The following is a 19,242-nucleotide window of genomic DNA, read 5'->3' as shown; positions in this document are numbered from 1 at the left end:
CTTCCCACCTGGTCCAGTCAGCTGTGATTTAAAATAGTGAAAAACAACGCAGAAGGGAATTGCTGCACTGACACAGGCCAGACTGCCCTTTGCTTACTGAGATGGGCCAGGATTAGAAATGAACACATTAAGAGATGGAAAAAAAAATGGAAACCGGGCAACCGTGTGCTGTCTTGAAAGCAGCAGACCTGGAAGAGAAATGCCAGCTGCTCCCAGGTTTTGTCAAAACTGAAAATAGCTCTGTGATCCGGTGATAAATAGAGGATGAAACACATATTCCTCAGCATTGACCTCAGCATTGCACACCTCCAGACGGTCACAGAGGGAACTCGGGTGTCATCGCCCTCCACTTTTCCTTTTAGGTTCCACCTTGTTTTATTCGGATCGGGCCCCTTAAGAGATGCCTGCTTGAGTGTCTGTGTGAAGAGTTTGCTCATTTGGAAAGTCATTGTGTCAAAGTGCTCCCGGGGGAAGCTGTCATAGAGAGGTGACCGGGCCTGCGAGCTCGGCTCACCCTGGCATTCAGAACGGGGTCTTATTCTCAAAGGCAAATTCAGAGGCAAAAGGGAATTACTTATAGGTCAGTGGAATTTCAAGCTATGAGCACTTTTCACCAAGGTTGCAAGAGCTCCAGAAATTGCTCCATTAACTACATTAATGGGACAATGACATTCATTTAGTTGGCTTGTCTAGTAATATATTCAAAATTACATTAAAATTAAATTCATACATACAAAGACTTGAACACATCCTCTTCCATGATGAGCATGTTTTTAATTTCTGAATAAAAATTCATGTAAAATGTCAGTATAATACAAAATTGCTTGTTAATATCTGAAAAAATATTTTCATGCAAAAATATAGGGAAAAAAAGGATAATCTAGACAATATTACCATTTTTGACAAAGGTTAGATCAGGTTGTAAAATGTCATGCGGTGTCACAAAAAATGTAAAGATATTTTTTTATATATATAAATATATATATACACACATGTATGGATGTTATGTTATGTTATTATGTTACATTGTTACACAACATTTTATCATTCAATTTAAAGTCGTTAAACTTTTCCTGAAAACACACATATGAAGAGCACATTTCTAAGAACTTGCATGTGATTTAAGCTAAATGTAAAAGATTTTTCCTTGTCTTTATCATTGACCCTCCTAGATGTCATTGACCCTAACGCTCGATTAAACCCTTCAGCCTTCCATCATTATCTCCACTACAATCCACTTCAGACCCTCATTATCTTGACCAGGATTGGAGGCTTGATTAGGTGCCTTACAGCATGTAAATGTGACCCTGGTGGTTAAGGATCTGGTCTAGTAACCCTAGAAGTAAGCTACTAACCTTATATTTCTTTGGACGAACTGTGATCTAAAGTCACTGTAAATAAAAAATACCTGCTAACAAATGGCCAACAAATCTCAGTGCAATCTATCATTAGAAAACTTGAAGACAGGAACTTGAGCAGTTAGTGTATTTGGTAAATACTCCCGTCAGTCGCCACATAAATAAATCGCTCCTGACCTCTTATCTGCTGCACATACAACACCTGCTGCTGATAACCAGTGCTAAACCCTGCTGCTAATACAAGCATGCTCCGATTCGCATTAAACTCCATAATTGCAGCCTCAGATCTTCAGATACAGCAAAGAGCTTGTGTTTATCGCACGGCACTCAGTATGTTTAATTACAGATTCTAGCTGAGAGCTCTTACCCATCAGCACAGCACAGTGATGAGGAAACGATCAACACTTGCGGCATCCCTGAGATCTCTGCACTGAGACAAGATAGATCATTTACTTCTCATCAGGGTTATCATACGGAGGGGGGGGGGAATCTTGATTATGGGGAATATAGAGTTTACATGGATTCACAGACTGCTATGATTTTAGTCAGACTAAAGCATTTACATAACATTTTTTTTTTTTTTTTTCAGAAGTGGCCTCTGTGTTAGGATTTGAAGTCAGCTAGAAGCTAAAACAGGCTGATATAAGGTCACTATAGGTTATTATAAACCTGGAGGTCTACTCAAACCCACAGCCCTCTTCATCAGACATCATGTTATGCAGCAATTTTTAGCAATGCGGAATTGTTTTCCAGATATTACCATTGTTTTGCCATGTTTGATTATGAACTTCTCACCATCTGTCTAGAGCAGAATTTAATGTTCACATTAGCACTTTCAATAGCCCACATTACTGTCACACATAGTCCTCGCTCAAAAAATAACACAGTGCTCCATGGTGTAAAGGTGATGTGTGGTCTGTGCCCTGTGTGCCATCAGCCATTTAGAGCTCGTAATGTGAGAACAGTAGGCCTAAGTATGAGAGAAAGGCTAGCAGGAGACAGAGCATTTGTGAATTCAATTTTGTGTACCTTTTATCCACACAGGGGTTCAGGGCAGGAACGTTATGGAGAATGCATTACCTTGCTGTCTTGTGAACTAAAAAATGTGGAAAATGGGTCTGTTAAAGAAGTGCTGTGATCTTGCTGTTAGTATCTAGAGGCTACTTCAAAAAATTCTAAAGTCTAAATAAACTTTTTATAAATGTGTTTAAAAGGGAAATAATTTTTTTTATGTTTTTGAAAGTCTGTTATGTTCACCAAGACATGTATTTATTTGATCAAAAGTACTGTAAAAGTACTGTGAAATATTACAGTTTAAAATAACTATAAATTCTATTTTAATATATTTTAAAATGTAATTTATTTCTGTGATGGCAGTGAAGCTGAATTTTCAGCATCATTACTCCAGTCTTCAGTGTCACATGATCCTACAGAAATCAGTCTATGCTGATTTGCTGCTCAAGAAACCTTTATTATTATTATCAGTTTAAAAGTGGTTGTGCTGCATAACATTTCTGTAGGAACTGAGATCATTTTTATTTATAAAATAAACAATGTAATATGGTACTGAAGGGACATTTCTTATTATTTACAATGCTGAAAACATTTTTTTTTTCTCCAGGATTAGATTAATAGAAAGTTCAAAAGAACACAATTTATTTGAAATAGAAAACATTTGTCAAATTATACATGCCTTTACTGTCAACTGAAAAAAAATTATTCCTTTCAAAAAACAAAAACTTACCGACCCCATACTTTTGAATATATATATATATATTAAACCTACTACCATACATTCCACATTCCATTTGTAATTCTGTATCCTGTTTGCAATCTCAGTTCAAATTGTCAGAACCAATTCTGGAGATTGTTGCAGTATAGCTTGACTTTACATAATATCGATTGCAAGTGGCTGAGACCCACAATGCATCAATGCCAAAGACTGCCAATGTCAGTGTATCGTGAACAAGGGTGTAATGGACGGCATGGGAGTGAGAGAGCCAGTGAGTGGAGACAAAGTAAGAGGGAGTGAATGAGAGAGGAAAAAGTCAAAGACAAAATGAAAGTTGCTGAGTGAGAGAATGAACGAGTGAAAGAGTCTGCAGTAGTCTGAATGAGGAAGAGGCCAAGTGAAGCGGGAGCTGGTCTGCACCCCACCCCCACACCTCTGTTGTTGATGTGATCTGACAGGGCAATAATTCCAGCGCTGCTGACTCTCCCACTGCAGTCTAACCCTCAATCCCTTCCACTGACTCCACTTTAAAAGAGGGCTTAACTTGCCAAATAAAAGTAATGTTGAGTTCAGAGGAAATGGGCTCTATTGTCTCTGACATTAGAGCTGAATGCCGTGTTCGGACGGATCTAGTGGAGAGGTGTTTCCATTCGTTCGGCTATAAACAGCACAAAGCATTGTCTGTGGCTCTGTGAGAGAGTTGCAGAATTTAAAATAAACCCCAAAAAACGTAATGTGTTCTCTCACTTACAGAGATAAATTGGCAACCATTAATTTGCTCGCTTCAAACGTACCTAGCTCCCCATGCAAACAAAGCATCTGCTACCTGGCTGACTGGTGATTGTCGCATTAAAATGTTGGCGGATTTGAATTGTGAGGCTCTCGCTCGCTCACTAATTTGCTGGACTAAACGAGCCGCATTCAAACTCAGCTATCGCTTTGTGATGGAAAATAATTAGCTTGTCCCTCATGAATGCCTTAAAGGCCTTGCTGTCTGTACCATCTCCATGGCTGGCTGATTTTTAAATGTCAGATGACTTCACCAACTTGTTAAATAGCATTTATGTAGCTAGCTGTTGTATAGAAGGTCTTTGTAAGTAACTTTGTAGTCTGTGGCTTTCAGATGTAGTGAAATGGCTTCATTATTAGTAATAATGTCAAGGCTGGTAAAATGAATCTTTTCAGCTTAATCTCATCAGATCAGCTGGAAACATTATTCATGATGAAACTGCAATCAGACTTAAATTTATTTATGCATTAATCTCCACTGCCTCATCAAACTCTGTATAGGCATAAATAAACTCATTCCAATCATTTAATTCCTGTAATTTATGTCATCTGTGGGTTGGTGTGATGTGTCATCCAGCTGACCAAAAAGTTGGCATAAAGTACTCTTGTAACCCTGGAAGCAAAAAAAAAAAAAAACACTTTGTCCAACTTAGGTTAGTTCAAGCTGCACTGTAAAAAAAATTAAATAAAATTTATGGTAAAAAAATGTCAGCTGTGGTTGCCAGAATTCTACTGTAAAATATACGGTAGCAACATTTTAGGTTTTACAGTTTTAACTTAAATTTACAGTTAAATACCAATTTCATTAACTGGTATAATGTTAATATACCAACCTATTGAAGTACTGAAATCTGTTTTGTACCTTTGAAATACACATAACCACCAAATGCATGTGGTGATGAGAGTCACATGATGAACCAAAGGCCATCACAATTAGCTTTTAAATAATAACATATATAGAAGGTGTCACGGATCCGTCTACCACACCTCTCCTTGTCATCACTGAGCACCCTCACCTGAATCCTAATCACCAGCACCTGCATCTCATCACCACCTTCATTAACTCCTACATATAAGCACACGCCACTATTCACTCGAGGTTTGATCTCGTAACCACTACGTGGACTCTACAGCCAAGTCATACTCATCGTCTGTCTTGACAACCCGAACTTCTCCGAAGATTTCCTCTTCTCGTCATGGCCGCTACCCTGAGGAAAGAGCAACATTCCCATTGATCTCCTCTCATCGGATCTCGCAGTGAACTCAATTACTCACTTCCTGATGTTGATCCATCACTCCTATCACCTTCTGCTATTCAATAAATACTCACGTACTGCCACTTACCTTTGTGTCCGGCCATACATGTTACAGAAGGTGCACAGTGTCATTCACACAAGCACTAAACACCATCATGGTGAGACTCATTAAGCTGAAATATGCAATAAACATTAATTTAACAACATTAGATGTAACATACAACCCTAATAAACATAACTGATAAGAAAAAACTAAGAAGAAACCTAGTTATTTCAAAGAAAAAAACATCGAATTCAAACAAAATTTGAAATGCAACGCAGGGAATTCTGGGAACATCAGTTTACGGTTTTTCCCTGTAAATTTTACAGGAACTTACCGTTAACCATTTAAATATGGTTTAAAATCACGATCATTCCATTGCATCGTTCCTTGCATAATGCTCATATGTTGCTGTAAATTTAAGGCTAGTGCAGTGCAAATGTTTTAGTAAGCTGGGCAGTACTCAGAGCTCACAGCCTTTCACAGAGCGCTTAGTGCCATGTCAGTTCTAATTCTCCTCACCCGTCCCTCTCCACCAGGTCTGAGACATCTTATGTTCTCTTAACTCATGAGAGGATAAAAGATACACAATGCATTATTTAACATGCAAAAAAGTGGGTGTCAGACGCACAGGGATGGTTTCGAAACTTGTAGGATCCAGTTGAATATTTGCAAACTTCTGGAATTCATCACAAAGGCAAGAACACATTTAGATTAAATTCCTATTCCAAAATTGATTCCAGCCAAACTGGAAATAGTAAGAGAAAAAGATCACAATATATTGCTCAAAAGTGACAAAGACATTTATAATGTTACATAAGATTTAATGCTGTTCTTTTGAACTTTCTATTTATCAGATATTCCTGGAAAATGTTTCACAGTTTTCACAAAAACATAAATCAGCACAACTGTTTTCTACAGTTTTTCTTTATAATCATCAACAAATCTGCATATCAGAATGATTTCTGAAGGATCATGTGACACTAAAGTCTGGAGTAATGGATTCTGACAATTCAGCTTCACTGGAAAATTTTAAAATATATTATGTAATGCGTTTTAAAATATATTAAACGAAAAAACAGTTATATTAAAAATTGTTAGATAAAATCATGATTTGAGAATGTTCCAAAGAGCACCTTGTGCTTTAATTGAAGCAAGAAAACATAAGCTTTTTGGAGTTACAAAAGTCACAAATTTGCTTATTGAATTTTTGACCTAGAAATTGTGCAGAATGTTAAATATGGTCACACTTTATTTTAAGGTCCAACTTCACGCCATTAACAAACCATTAACTATGACTTTTTCCTAAATAAACTCCTAATTTGCTGCTTATTAACAGTTAGTAAGGTAGTTGTTAAGTTTAGTTATTGGGTAGGAGTAGGGAATATGGTCATGCAGAATATGTGCTTTATAAGCACAAATAAACAGCCAATATGTTAATAATAGGCATGCTAATAAGCACTAGTTAATAGTGAGAATTGATACTAAAGTGTTACCTTAAATATTTGTTAATTATTTTACATCATATGTTTTTAAAAACACTACCTGCAGGTTTTTAATTATGAATCCGGTAACACTTTATTTTATGGTCTCTTAACTAGTTGCTTATAAGCATGCATATTACTAGAATATTAGCCATTTATTAGTACAACTTAAGCACATATTAATGCCTTATTCTACATGACCTTATTCTACATTCCTAATTCTACCCAATACCTAAATTTAACAACTACCTTACTAACTATTAATAAGCAGCAAATTAGGAATTTATTGAGGAAAAAGTCGTAGTTAATACACAGTAAAATCAGCAGTGTGTAACGGGGCTGACGAGATGTGAGACGTGCGGATCCAAGTGCAAGCTTTTATTTACAGACATGGTCATAAATACAGGCAGGGTCGAGCAATGGCAAACTGGTATGGCAGGGACAAGACAAAGAGTAATCCTAGGGCAAGCGAAGGTCGACGATCAGCGAACAGTATCCAGTGGGCAAGGCAGAGAGATAATCCAGGTATACAAACTATAATCCAGGCAAGGGAATAAGCAGAGTCCGAACAGGGAGACAGGGGTAAATACTGGGAACACAGACTAGAAAACAACAAAAGTTCCGTATCGCAGCTAACACTAGGGGAGTGAAAAACGCAGGACAATACAGGAACTGAACAGAAACACGGAATGGCACAGAAAGGGTTAATCCAGGAAACACGGGTAGAAATAAACACAGGAGAACAGGTAATGCAAGACTAGGATACTGATGAGGGCTCTGTAGAGTTGCTACAGCTAGGGGAGTGGTAAACTCATACAATACTCAGCCAGGAGGGAAACAAAGTCCAGGGTTTAAATAGTGTGTGTGATTAGTGATGCTGTGTGATCAGTGCCATGAATGATGGGAAATGGAGTCCATTGTGATGTGTGGTGTGAAAGTCCATGTGGTGAGCGAGTGCAGACCAGATTCGTGACACAGTGTAATATTTGCAGTGTTAAAAGTTATTAATTCCCAGAGAGTTGAATTAACAATCTACAGTGTTAAACAGTACTGGTGTTCAGTGTTGTCACATGGTGTAATATTTATGTAATTTCACTTTTACACTGAAAGTGTAAAAAAAACAAAAAAAACGCCGAATTTATCTGACTCCGCCCCCTCAAGCACCGCGGCCTCAAAGCGACGACGCCATTTTATCTTCATGCGACCGAGACGGTAAATTGGATTGCTTTTCTCTTTATAAAATTACATGGGAGAAATACTTTTTGTTGATAATGTTACTCAAAATTTGATTGGTGGTGAACACATTTAGAAATTACTAACTGCGTTTGTCAGGTTTACAGTGTTAAATTCGTGAGGTGTAGATGCAACGTTAGCCTGCGTAAAAGCTTCTAATGCGGGTTCGATGTCCTGAAATAAGGTGATTTTACGTGTAAAGTAACTTTTGGAATGTGTTTACAATTTATGTTATATATATACTTTTAGCTTCTTTCATTTTGGTTCGTTGACAGATCCTCTCTCCTTCATTCCCGCCGAGGCCTGGTTTTACTACGAGTCTGAAGCAGCCACATTTGGGCGGTTTTCTACTCGGAGGAGAGAATTCATCAAATGGTAAATTTATATTTGTTTTTGAAAGCATTGAGTGCTTTGAAACGGTAATAGTGGGACTGTTAAACATTTATGCGCTAACAATTTAGTTTTTGTGACGCATAACACCGTGCTGAAGTGTCGCGTCGCGTCTTTCTGCAGACGGAGCTGTGTAACGCGGGACATGTACCAGTCATTTAATTGGCGTTATCTAATGCAAAACTGTGAAATTAGAGCGCGTTAAAAAAACTTAAATCCGTCAGTCTTTCAGTTTCCTTCAGTGCCCATGCAGAGCATGCTTGAAACCAGTCTTTATCAATTCATATGGCATGCTATTTTATTTTGGGTAAATAATGTCCTAAATATTTCCAGATGTACAAAGTTAAGTTTTAATTTAGAAAGATATGTCTGAATCTATCTGTATTTTTTTTTCACATTATAAATAATAAATTAATAAGATAAATTCTAAACGTGTTAATTTATTCTAATGTAGTACACTATGTTCATTTTAAGATGCCTTATTACTCCTGTTACTCATTAAAATTATATAAATGTGCTTAATAATCAGATTAAATAAATACTTAAATTGTTTCAGGAATGCCTCCATGTGAATATTTAGGGGTAATCATAATTCATTTACCATATTTACAGTCCTAATGTAAATTAAATTTACTGAAATTAGTGTTTTTTTATTTTATTTTTATTATTCTTTTTCAATCGAATTGGCCCAGACTTCTGCAATGTCAAGTGAAGGAAGCTCCTCCCATAAGATTGCAAACCTGGAGTCTGTTGATCGTGAGTGATGGAAGCCCTTCAAGAAAGGAGCAGAATGCTGAAGATGAAGCCAGAATTGTGAGTCTGTGTCATTCATATGTTATTCTGTGTACAGTAAAAATTTTAAACACACAAACGAATATGAAAAATTAAAATTTAACTGGGCAGCCACACAATATCTGCTTGTGCTCACACCTGGAATTTACTAATTATTAATTTAAGATATCAAAACACATAAAGCCCAAAAATGAAAACTTGTCGTTATTTCTCACTCTCTGTCATTCCCAACCTGCAAGACTTTCATTCATTTTCAAAACACAAACGAAGATATTTTAAATGAAACCTGAGAGATTTCTGTCCTTCCATCGACAGTCTACACAACTACCACTTTGATGCTTCAAGAAGTTCATAAAGAGATCATAAGTAATCCAAATGAATCGAGCGGTTTAGTCACAATTTGATGATTTTATGTGTTTTATTAACTGTTATGTTTCCGTGCAACACTTAATGAATGTGACTGACTAATTAACCTCTACACATCTGGTATGTGCCACTTTGCCCATTTGTTAAATAAACGTTGGAATTTGTACATCTGTCTGAAGACTCTTGATTTTATGTCTAATCTTGTACATTAACACCATACAATAGCATTTTTATATTTGCACTGAAAAGAATACTTTATTAATAACACTTAAAGGATTAAAACAACACCAGGGGTGTTAAATACCCCAGAGTGTAAAATTTGAACAACAATTGCAAGTGTAACAATTCGCACTTGGAGTGTAATTTTTCTACACTGTAAGGTGCTACATTAACACTAAAAATTCAACACTATGAATGGTGTACTTTTAACACTAGACAGATTGGGACCATATATGATCTTTAGTAGTGTTAAAATTGACACTTTAAGTGTTAAACTGACACTGTGTTTTTTACTGTGTAGTGAATAAGTGTTGCCTATTCTAAAGTGTTACCATGAATCCCAAATTTCCAATGTGGATCCAGCCTTTTTAACTCTTTGTCTCTAGTCTAGATCATTTCTCTTTTAAGCAACACAATGCAAGCACTATGAATCCAAACTCAGTGCTGCAGTATCTCTCACTTTCACCTCAAGTTAATTGCATTGTCTCCAAAGCTTGTGATGCTCTATTTTTAGTTGTGGAGTCAGTTATAGTGCTTTGTGGCTGATCTCCATCACTCACAATCAGCCAGACATTTTAAGATGCCTTATTACTCCTGTTACTCATTAAAATTATATAAATGTGCTTAATAATCAGATTAAATAAATACTTAAATTGTTTCAGGAATGCCTCCATGTGAATATTTAGGGGTAATCATAATTCATTTACCATATTTACAATCCTTATGTAAATTAAAATTTACTGAAATTAGTGTTTTTTATTTTATTTCTATTATTCTTTTCAATCGAATTGGCCCAGACTTCTGCAATGTCAAGTGAAGGAAGCTCCTCCCATAAGATTGCAAACCTGGAGTCTGTTGATCGTGAGTGATGGAAGCCCTTCAAGAAAGGAGCAGAATGCTGAAGATGAAGCCAGAATTGTGAGTCTGTGTCATTCATATGTTATTCTGTGTACAGTAAAAATTTTAAACACACAAACGAATATGAAAAATTAAAATTTAACTGGGCAGCCACACAATATCTGCTTGTGCTCACACCTGGAATTTACTAATTATTAATTTAAGATATCAAAACACATAAAGCCCAAAAATGAAAACTTGTCGTTATTTCTCACTCTCTGTCATTCCCAACCTGCAAGACTTTCATTCATTTTCAAAACACAAACGAAGATATTTTAAATGAAACCTGAGAGATTTCTGTCCTTCCATCGACAGTCTACACAACTACCACTTTGATGCTTCAAGAAGTTCATAAAGAGATCATAAGTAATCCAAATGAATCGAGCGGTTTAGTCACAATTTGATGATTTTATGTGTTTTATTAACTGTTATGTTTCCGTGCAACACTTAATGAATGTGACTGACTAATTAACCTCTACACATCTGGTATGTGCCACTTTGCCCATTTGTTAAATAAACGTTGGAATTTGTACATCTGTCTGAAGACTCTTGATTTTATGTCTAATCTTGTACATTAACACCATACAATAGCATTTTTATATTTGCACTGAAAAGAATACTTTATTAATAACACTTAAAGGATTAAAACAACACCAGGGGTGTTAAATACCCCAGAGTGTAAAATTTGAACAACAATTGCAAGTGTAACAATTCGCACTTGGAGTGTAATTTTTCTACACTGTAAGGTGCTACATTAACACTAAAAATTCAACACTATGAATGGTGTACTTTTAACACTAGACAGATTGGGACCATATATGATCTTTAGTAGTGTTAAAATTGACACTTTAAGTGTTAAACTGACACTGTGTTTTTTACTGTGTAGTGAATAAGTGTTGCCTATTCTAAAGTGTTACCATGAATCCCAAATTTCCAATGTGGATCCAGCCTTTTTAACTCTTTGTCTCTAGTCTAGATCATTTCTCTTTTAAGCAACACAATGCAAGCACTATGAATCCAAACTCAGTGCTGCAGTATCTCTCACTTTCACCTCAAGTTAATTGCATTGTCTCCAAAGCTTGTGATGCTCTATTTTTAGTTGTGGAGTCAGTTATAGTGCTTTGTGGCTGATCTCCATCACTCACAATCAGCCAGACATTTTAAGATGTTGTTCGGTGCCCAATCTAAGGAATGCATTATAAAAGGCCCATAAGACTCTGAATCCGTTACTGAAATGTCAGCTCATTTACTACCCTGCAAAAAAAAAAGTTCCTCTTGACGATTGGCATCCTGTGGCATCTAGTTCTAAATGAGTGTCAAAAATACGCAATTTTCACTGTTTTAATGCACATCAAAAGAATCAGTTTAAATTGCAGTAAGCATACAATGAAACGGTTTTGATTCCAAAGTTTGGCTATATGTAGTAACTTCAATTATTGTAAAGAAATCGTTCACCAAAAATTACAATTTGCTGAAAATTTCCTCCCCCTCAAGTCATCCAAGATGTACAGTAAATTATTATTATTATTTTTTTTTCATTTATCATCACTCGCTCACCAGTGGATCATCTGCAGTGAATGGGTGCTGTCAGAATGAGAGTCCAAACAGCTGATAAAAGCATTACATGCAGACCATTAATTAATGTCTTGTGAAGTGAAAAGCTGTGTGTCTATAAGAACAAACCCATCGTTAAAGATTTTTAACTTTAAACTCTTGCTTATGGAAAACTGTGAGTTTAATGCAAACATACCAAAGATATAAATACTCAAAATATACACACAAAAAGGAACAGTGCTCTCCTATTCTAGTCTACATTACAGAATGCTAAAATGTCCACACTCCAGCAGCAGTCTAAAAATAAACAGTGAATTCTATGTCTGTCGCTAAAACACATGCTGTTCTCAGTCTGTTTGCAGACGTGATCCTCCTATTTAAAAGTTTAGAAAGCGTTGCCATCGTTAAACCAACAGGAATAGGAACAGACAAACCTTAAAGGTGAGGATGGCTGACACCTGTGGTTAAATGTTGTTTTTTTAATTACATTACTGTTATAGATTAAAGTTTTGTTTATATAGAAGAATAAATATAACTTTCTCTAGTAATTATTTTGTGGATGTTCTATTTGGAATCAACCATTGTTTCATAGGGACTACACTGGCAGCACTATGCAGTGCAGTGTTTCACAATATTGCAATGCTTGCCTTAACCTCCCAGAACATCCTCATCAAAAATGCTCCAGATCTCAGTGTGAGATCGTAAAGGGTCATGATCAAATGTTTCTCTTTTCAACAACTCAGGGTGGTTAAGGTTATCCTGATAGCCCACGACATTGAAATGAGATCTGCTTTGATTGTCTAGAGTTGCTGCTCCAAACTAGTGAGTCGTGACCCAAAACAGGGTCATAGTCCGTTCTGATAGGATCACGGACAGCAGGGAAATGCCAAATAGAAATTAAAATGAAATATAACTAACTATATAACCATTCATGTTTAGTAAAACAAAATAAATAGGCTTATGTACATCTTACACGGAGGAGAAAACACTTACCATATTTTAAAATTAATATTTCATTATATATCTATATTTTAGCTCTGCAGCCTTATGCCTATGGCCAAATCACAACCATGCCAATATACAGCCATATTGCACAGCTACAAGTGTGATATTCTGTTTATACAACAGTTCAACGGCACGAGTATGTAAATACATAAGAAAAAACAATGGAGTGTCTTTAAAACCCCTCTTTTGTGCAGAACCAATTCCTTCCACCACGGATTCAAATCTGAAGTTGACACGAGCCCAAGTCTCAGTTACTAAATCGAAAATGTCACTTTACAACTACAACCCAAATTCTGGAAATGTTGGGACATTTTTTAAAATTTGAATACAATGAAAACTAAAAGAATTTCAAATCACATGAACCAATATTTTATTCACAATAGAACACAGATAACATAACAAATGTTTAAACTGAGAAATTTTACAATTTTATGCACAAAATGAGCTCATTTCAAATTTGATGCCTGCTACGGGTCTCAAAATAGTTGGGACGGGGGGCATGTTTACCATGGTGTAGCATCTCCTCTTCTTTTCAAAACAGTTTGAAGACATCTGGTCATCGAGGTTATGAGTTTCTGGAGTTTTGGTGTTGGAATTTGGTCCCATTCTTGACTGATATAGGTTTCCAGTTGCTGAGGAGTTCATGGTTGTCTTTGACGTATTTTTCATTTAATGATGCGCCAAATGTTCTCTATAGGTGAAAGATTTGGACTGCAGGCAGGCCAATTCAGCACTCTTCTACTACAAAGCCATGCTGTTGTAATAGCTGCAGTATGTGGTTTTGCATTGTCCTAGACAAGGCCTTCCCTGAAATAGACATCATCTGGAGGGGAGCATATGTTGCTCTAAAACCTTTATATACCTTTCAGCATTCATAGTGCCTTCCAAAACATGCAAGCTGCCCATACCGTATGCACTTATGCACCCCCATACCATCAGAGATGCTGGCTTTTGAACTGAACGCTGATGACACGCTGGAAGGTCTCCCTCCTCTTTAGCCCGGAGGACATGGCGTCTGTGATTTCCAACAAGAATGTCAAATTTGGACTCGTCTGACCATTGTAGTAACGGAGGAACTTGATTGCTTGATTGAAAAATTATTGTATTACTGTTTTAAAAGCTCACTGCTTTATGTAAAGTAGTATGAGAGAAAGATGGACTGAGCGAGTATGATTACCTGCATCTGATACAGCATTCGTTCTTCAGCTCCATCTCATATTCACAATAAAACATTAGTTTGAATGTCCACTGAGGAAAGCGATATCTTTGTCGTACTATCCTTTCGTCTGTAAGGGTGATGTCCGATGACACACTCTGCACACTTCTGGACGACTGTTGCTGCTTCTCACCACAAGTTGTCTATTGTTGCAAAGTGCAGCTTTGTGAATATTCATATCGAATTCTCCATGACATGAGTCCAAACCAGTGAAATATTATTTTTAAACCCATGCTGATGAAAACAAAACGATCGCGTTGACTGACATTTGCAAAGCGCGATCTCCCTTATAAAGAACATTATTGTGAAATATGTATTGGCCAGATTCACACAATCATAATCTGTTATGCCTTACGTGAACGTTTAGTTAATGGTTGGGGGGAAATCTGATGTGTAACATTATATTTGATCCATGCATTGCAGTAGGTCTTAGTAGATCTGTCTCAAATTGAGACTCTCAATGCTAATCATACATTAAAAGAAAAGACGGAATCACTCGCTGCTCTTGATTAAACTACTGTTTATTTGCATCTTTGTTCTTATTTTTAATAAGAATTGGAGGAAAATATGCAACGTGTCATGATTCTGTTACCACTTCCTGTTAAATTCTTATTTCATCAACCAGCATCCAGCTACTTGTTCCTGATCTCATAATAGGCTTTTATCACACTTCCGCGTTCGAAAAGAGGAAGATTCAAATAGTAGCGTAAAAGAACTTCTGCTGCAGGCTCTATCAATGGTTGTGCCCATAGCACGGCTTTGTTGTGGATTATTTATGTAGAATTCAGCACAGACACCAATCTCAGTTTACAACAATTAATTGAGTATTATGAAACGAAGGAATATGTTGTCACGATATCCAGATGCGTATTTCGTGACTTAAACAGGAGCGCGCGAGCATGCTGTATGTGTACAGGCAATTCTTCACAGTCTGATCACCTTATTTCAACACACAACAGCGAGAAAACTATATAAACAACATATCACATTAATAAGCATTATAAATAGCCAAAGCTTAAAACATTACTATAGGCTGTATGATTAATTTAGGGCAAACTTGAATTAAACATGCTCATATTTTTTCACGCGCTGACTTTATGATGCAATCCTCTATATTTGCATCAAATTTAAGTTGTTCAAATAAAGAAATATTTCCAGCACATAGACAATAATTAAAAATAAGTTTGATCATCTTAATCGAGTTATTCTCCGTGATTGCGTGCAACGATTGAATATCATATACTGTGAACAAGAGCGGGAGGTTAATCACAATAAATATAATTCAAAAATAAACTAAATAATATTAAAATTAAATCAGTCCGAGTATTCCTCTGGCAGTAACTTGAGCTGCGTGCTCTTCATTAATCTGACAGTCGCGTCGCTCAGATAGGCTAATGTTACACATTAAAATGAAGGATGACATGATACATGGTATGGAATCGGTATAAATATGCAGTTTTAACATTGACGTTTATTGCATCAATGTTCAACTAAACTAAATTTGTTTAATTTTCTTCACAAAAATGCCGTCTGTCCATTGACAATAAAGCGGGTGGAAATTCCTTTACGCTACTAATCGGAGCCGGATGTGACGACACGCGGACTGTGATAAAGGCCTATTCTTTTTTTAATTATCCTCATTGGTTTCACCTGTCTCACTAACTATATAAACCAGTCTCATTCTCATCTGTCTGCCAGATTGTCTCATCAGCTCATTGGTGAACATTCCAGTCAGTTTCTGAATCTGATCCTTGAAGCCTGTGTGAACTCGACCCTGCGTGAACTCGATCCTGCCTGGAACCTGGTTTTTCTCTCTCTCTCTGCCTGAACCCCCATCAAGAGTCAGTAAGTTTGACTCTTTATCTGCTGCTCTGGAAGCTGGATTGTCAGTTCATTGTGATTCGGGATTTGGATTGTGGAATTATTGTTTTGGATTTGGGACTGGAAAAGGATAAAGGACATTGGATTGTGTTGTCTTTGGAACTGTTTGTTCTCTACTCTGCTATTACTCCTCAGAACATCTTCGAGAACACTCTGGTAGACTGTCCTGTGTGGAACAGTGGACTGCGTCTCTGCCTGTCACGGTAGACCAGGGTTCAATTCCCAAGCTGGTCACCTTATCCACCTCAAAAGACCACCTAAACCCTGTCAGCTGTATTGATCCAGGTGATATCAGTAAGCCAGTTCACTCGGTTCCTGCTTGGAAGTGCTCAACTAGCTTGCTATCTTCTAGAGCTTCCTCTGATCGTCTACTCGCATCACTGACCTATTGTTCACCTCACTGTCGCCACTCCTTGGCTTGGAGAAGACTTGCCAGTATCCTAAGAACCTTAACATTAAGGAAACTGAAAATAAACTTTCTAAAAACGTATCCACTTGTGTTTCTGTATTTTTGGGTCCACTACTAATCCCCTAACACAACGTTGCTTGGTGATTTTGCTTTGGAATCTTTAACTTGATTTTTCTCAAACAGATCTGCTGCCTTTATTGCTTTCAAACGGCTGTAGCTCAGTCTTTTTTTTTTTTTTTTTATCCGACTCCAACAAGTCATATCATTTTAATGGAGAATGTGAAAATAAACTCATTTTTTTAAAATTTGCGCATTCCGACTCATTTTACCAGAACGGGTCACAAATAACTTGTTTACAACCCTGTTTCAGTCTCTTTCAATATTAAAGTCTGCTGACTCACTCATAAAAACAGTCTCTTGTCGTCAAATACTGGCAGAACAATGTAAAATCCCCATCATGAACACACGTTTCCCAATATTAAATACTATATCAAATAACAATCCATCATCAATGTTGCTATGCAATTCAGTCAAAAGTACAAAGGCAGTGTTCTGATATAGGCTACAGCATTGAAGTTACACAAAATATAACGTGATGAGATTTTGCCCTCAGCCAAAATGATGTGACCAAAGACTGCCCTTTAGATTTACCCAAAGAAAATTATCTAATTTTTAACCACTATCAAGACATCAAAACTAGCATCAAATTCCAAAAGATCTTGCTGAGGTAAGGCTGCTCTCAGTGGGTTCATGAGCACTGAACGGCTGCTGACGTCCTGGAGCTCACATCTCTAAAAAACAGCGACGCAAATTTTCAAATAGATATCTTTAACAGACCGTATATTTGAAGTCTAAACAAGTACATTCTTGCCTAAAAAAACTACATTCTGTGACACAAAAACAGTATTGTTTCTAAAATTATAGTGGATTTGGGTGTCAGCCATTACACTTGCTGTGAGAAATACTGCAAGCAGTGTGATACAAATGGTGAAATGGATAGAGTCCCGATATCACTAGAATATCACACTTCAGATTCAAGGACCATAACTATTGTATGTATGTATAATTCAGAGTCCTGAAGCAAAACCAGTTGCTACAATAAAGGAGGAATTAAAAATAATGAAAATCAAACACAAGAAAGATTTATTTACATTTCACTATCTTGCCTTCGTTTTGCATATTTTGGTATTTACATTCAAGAAACATATTTCTTATTGAAAGGTATTATCTAGTATGTGAAACTGTACATCAAGATTTTATGAATATGCTATCAGACTTTTACCTCCTTGCCAAATGCATTAGGATTTTACAGCTTTCCTTTTAATTATATATACCTCTAGACTTTTAGGATACCTTTCAAACTATCAAGGAGGATTTATTTTAAAATAAGAGAGAGGATTCTCAGAAACTGGGAATCATTGTGGTTTACAACACTGTCAATCAACGACTTCTGATCAGGGTTCAGAGTACTAGTGAACTCGCATCAAGACCACCTTACATGTGGCATCCATTTTTCATGAAAGTAGATGCACTCGAGTGTAAGAACCAGACAGTGCCTATCTGCTCTTGCATATGTGTCCAATCATTTTCCAAAAGGATATGGGCTTATGGAAATGTGCTTTTTTTTTTTTTTTTTTTTGAGAGGGTTAGATTTCACAAGTTCAATTAAAGTTGAATCAGATTTGCTGTGAGATAATAGATCTCTTAGCACAGAGGCTGCAATCTTCATTCCCAGAATTCGTTATCTTTTTGGAGTGTCTGCAGGATCCTGTGAGCTGTGACACCTTTCTGCAGTAATGATAGATGCCGTATTATAGCCCTTATCTAATATATCTCTGTTGCTGGACAGTGAACAAAAGAGCATAATATGTGATTCTCTTTAAAAAATTAATAAATGTCATTGCTTATTATTTAGAGTGGCAATCATTGTCTCCATATTCGTGTATTAGTGAGATCCGATTCCATGACATTCCCTCACGAGGAGCATATTACATCAGGGTTGTTTTTTGTCAAACGTCAATATGGCTGTTAAAGGTGGAAATAAAACTAGCTTGGACCAACCTTTCCTGCAAATGTGCAGGCTTAGTCTCTCTTGCATCATTTGAACTCAGTCAGTAAGCGGCAAAGTAACACAGTCTGTCTTGTGCGTCCAGCGGAAGCTGATCTCCCTGGAGGCTGGCAGATATTGTAGAGACAATATGCTTTGGCATCAGGCCAGCCAGATTGTTAGCCTCGGGCCTTCAATAAAAGGTATGGCACATCACTGTAATGTATTCAAGTGTCTCTTGTCTGACATCTTTCAGAGCAAGAGTTTTGGAGGTGGGGAAAGAGCGCATTCTGCATGCGAAATTCACTTCAAACTCACTCATTTCTGCCTATATCAGCAAAACGGTGCTAAAGTCTTGGAGGCGTTCCAACGTGTCAGATTCTGGAGTAGATGGCCTATGAAAATGGCGGAAAACTGAACTGCTCAATAATGTAATGTTAATGCATTCATTAGCCTTTGTTTTCTCTGCACTCACAGCCAAGGAAAGTCATTTGCCTACACATTTTGTCAAGCTTCGGTGATGTTTTAGGATGCAGCATAAAATACGCTCTGAAATCAAACTAAATATCTGTAA

General features: G+C 36.8%; 2 long non-coding RNA genes across 3 annotated transcripts; both read left to right on the top strand.

Moving 5' to 3' along the window:
* The first annotated feature begins 7,825 nt into the window (after positions 1-7,825).
* Positions 7,826-9,572, top strand: LOC131537824 (uncharacterized). 2 transcript variants are annotated; one of them, XR_009270398.1, is made up of 4 exons: positions 7,826-7,871; positions 7,992-8,076; positions 8,168-8,267; positions 8,975-9,572. It is a non-coding gene; the product is annotated as an uncharacterized LOC131537824 (long non-coding RNA). The 2 variants fall into 2 exon arrangements; XR_009270397.1 differs by lacking the exon at positions 7,826-7,871 and having other exon boundaries at positions 7,879-8,076.
* Positions 9,573-10,455: 883 nt separating this feature from the next.
* Positions 10,456-16,701, top strand: LOC131537794 (uncharacterized). The gene is made up of 3 exons (XR_009270388.1): positions 10,456-10,577; positions 16,030-16,176; positions 16,348-16,701. It is a non-coding gene; the product is annotated as an uncharacterized LOC131537794 (long non-coding RNA).
* The last annotated feature ends 2,541 nt before the right edge of the window (positions 16,702-19,242 follow it).

This window comes from Onychostoma macrolepis, chromosome 03 (genome assembly GCF_012432095.1).
Source record: "Onychostoma macrolepis isolate SWU-2019 chromosome 03, ASM1243209v1, whole genome shotgun sequence".
Taxonomy (NCBI): domain Eukaryota; kingdom Metazoa; phylum Chordata; class Actinopteri; order Cypriniformes; family Cyprinidae; genus Onychostoma; species Onychostoma macrolepis.
Note: the sequence above shows the minus strand (reverse complement) of the source record. Positions and strands in the feature narration are given on the sequence as shown.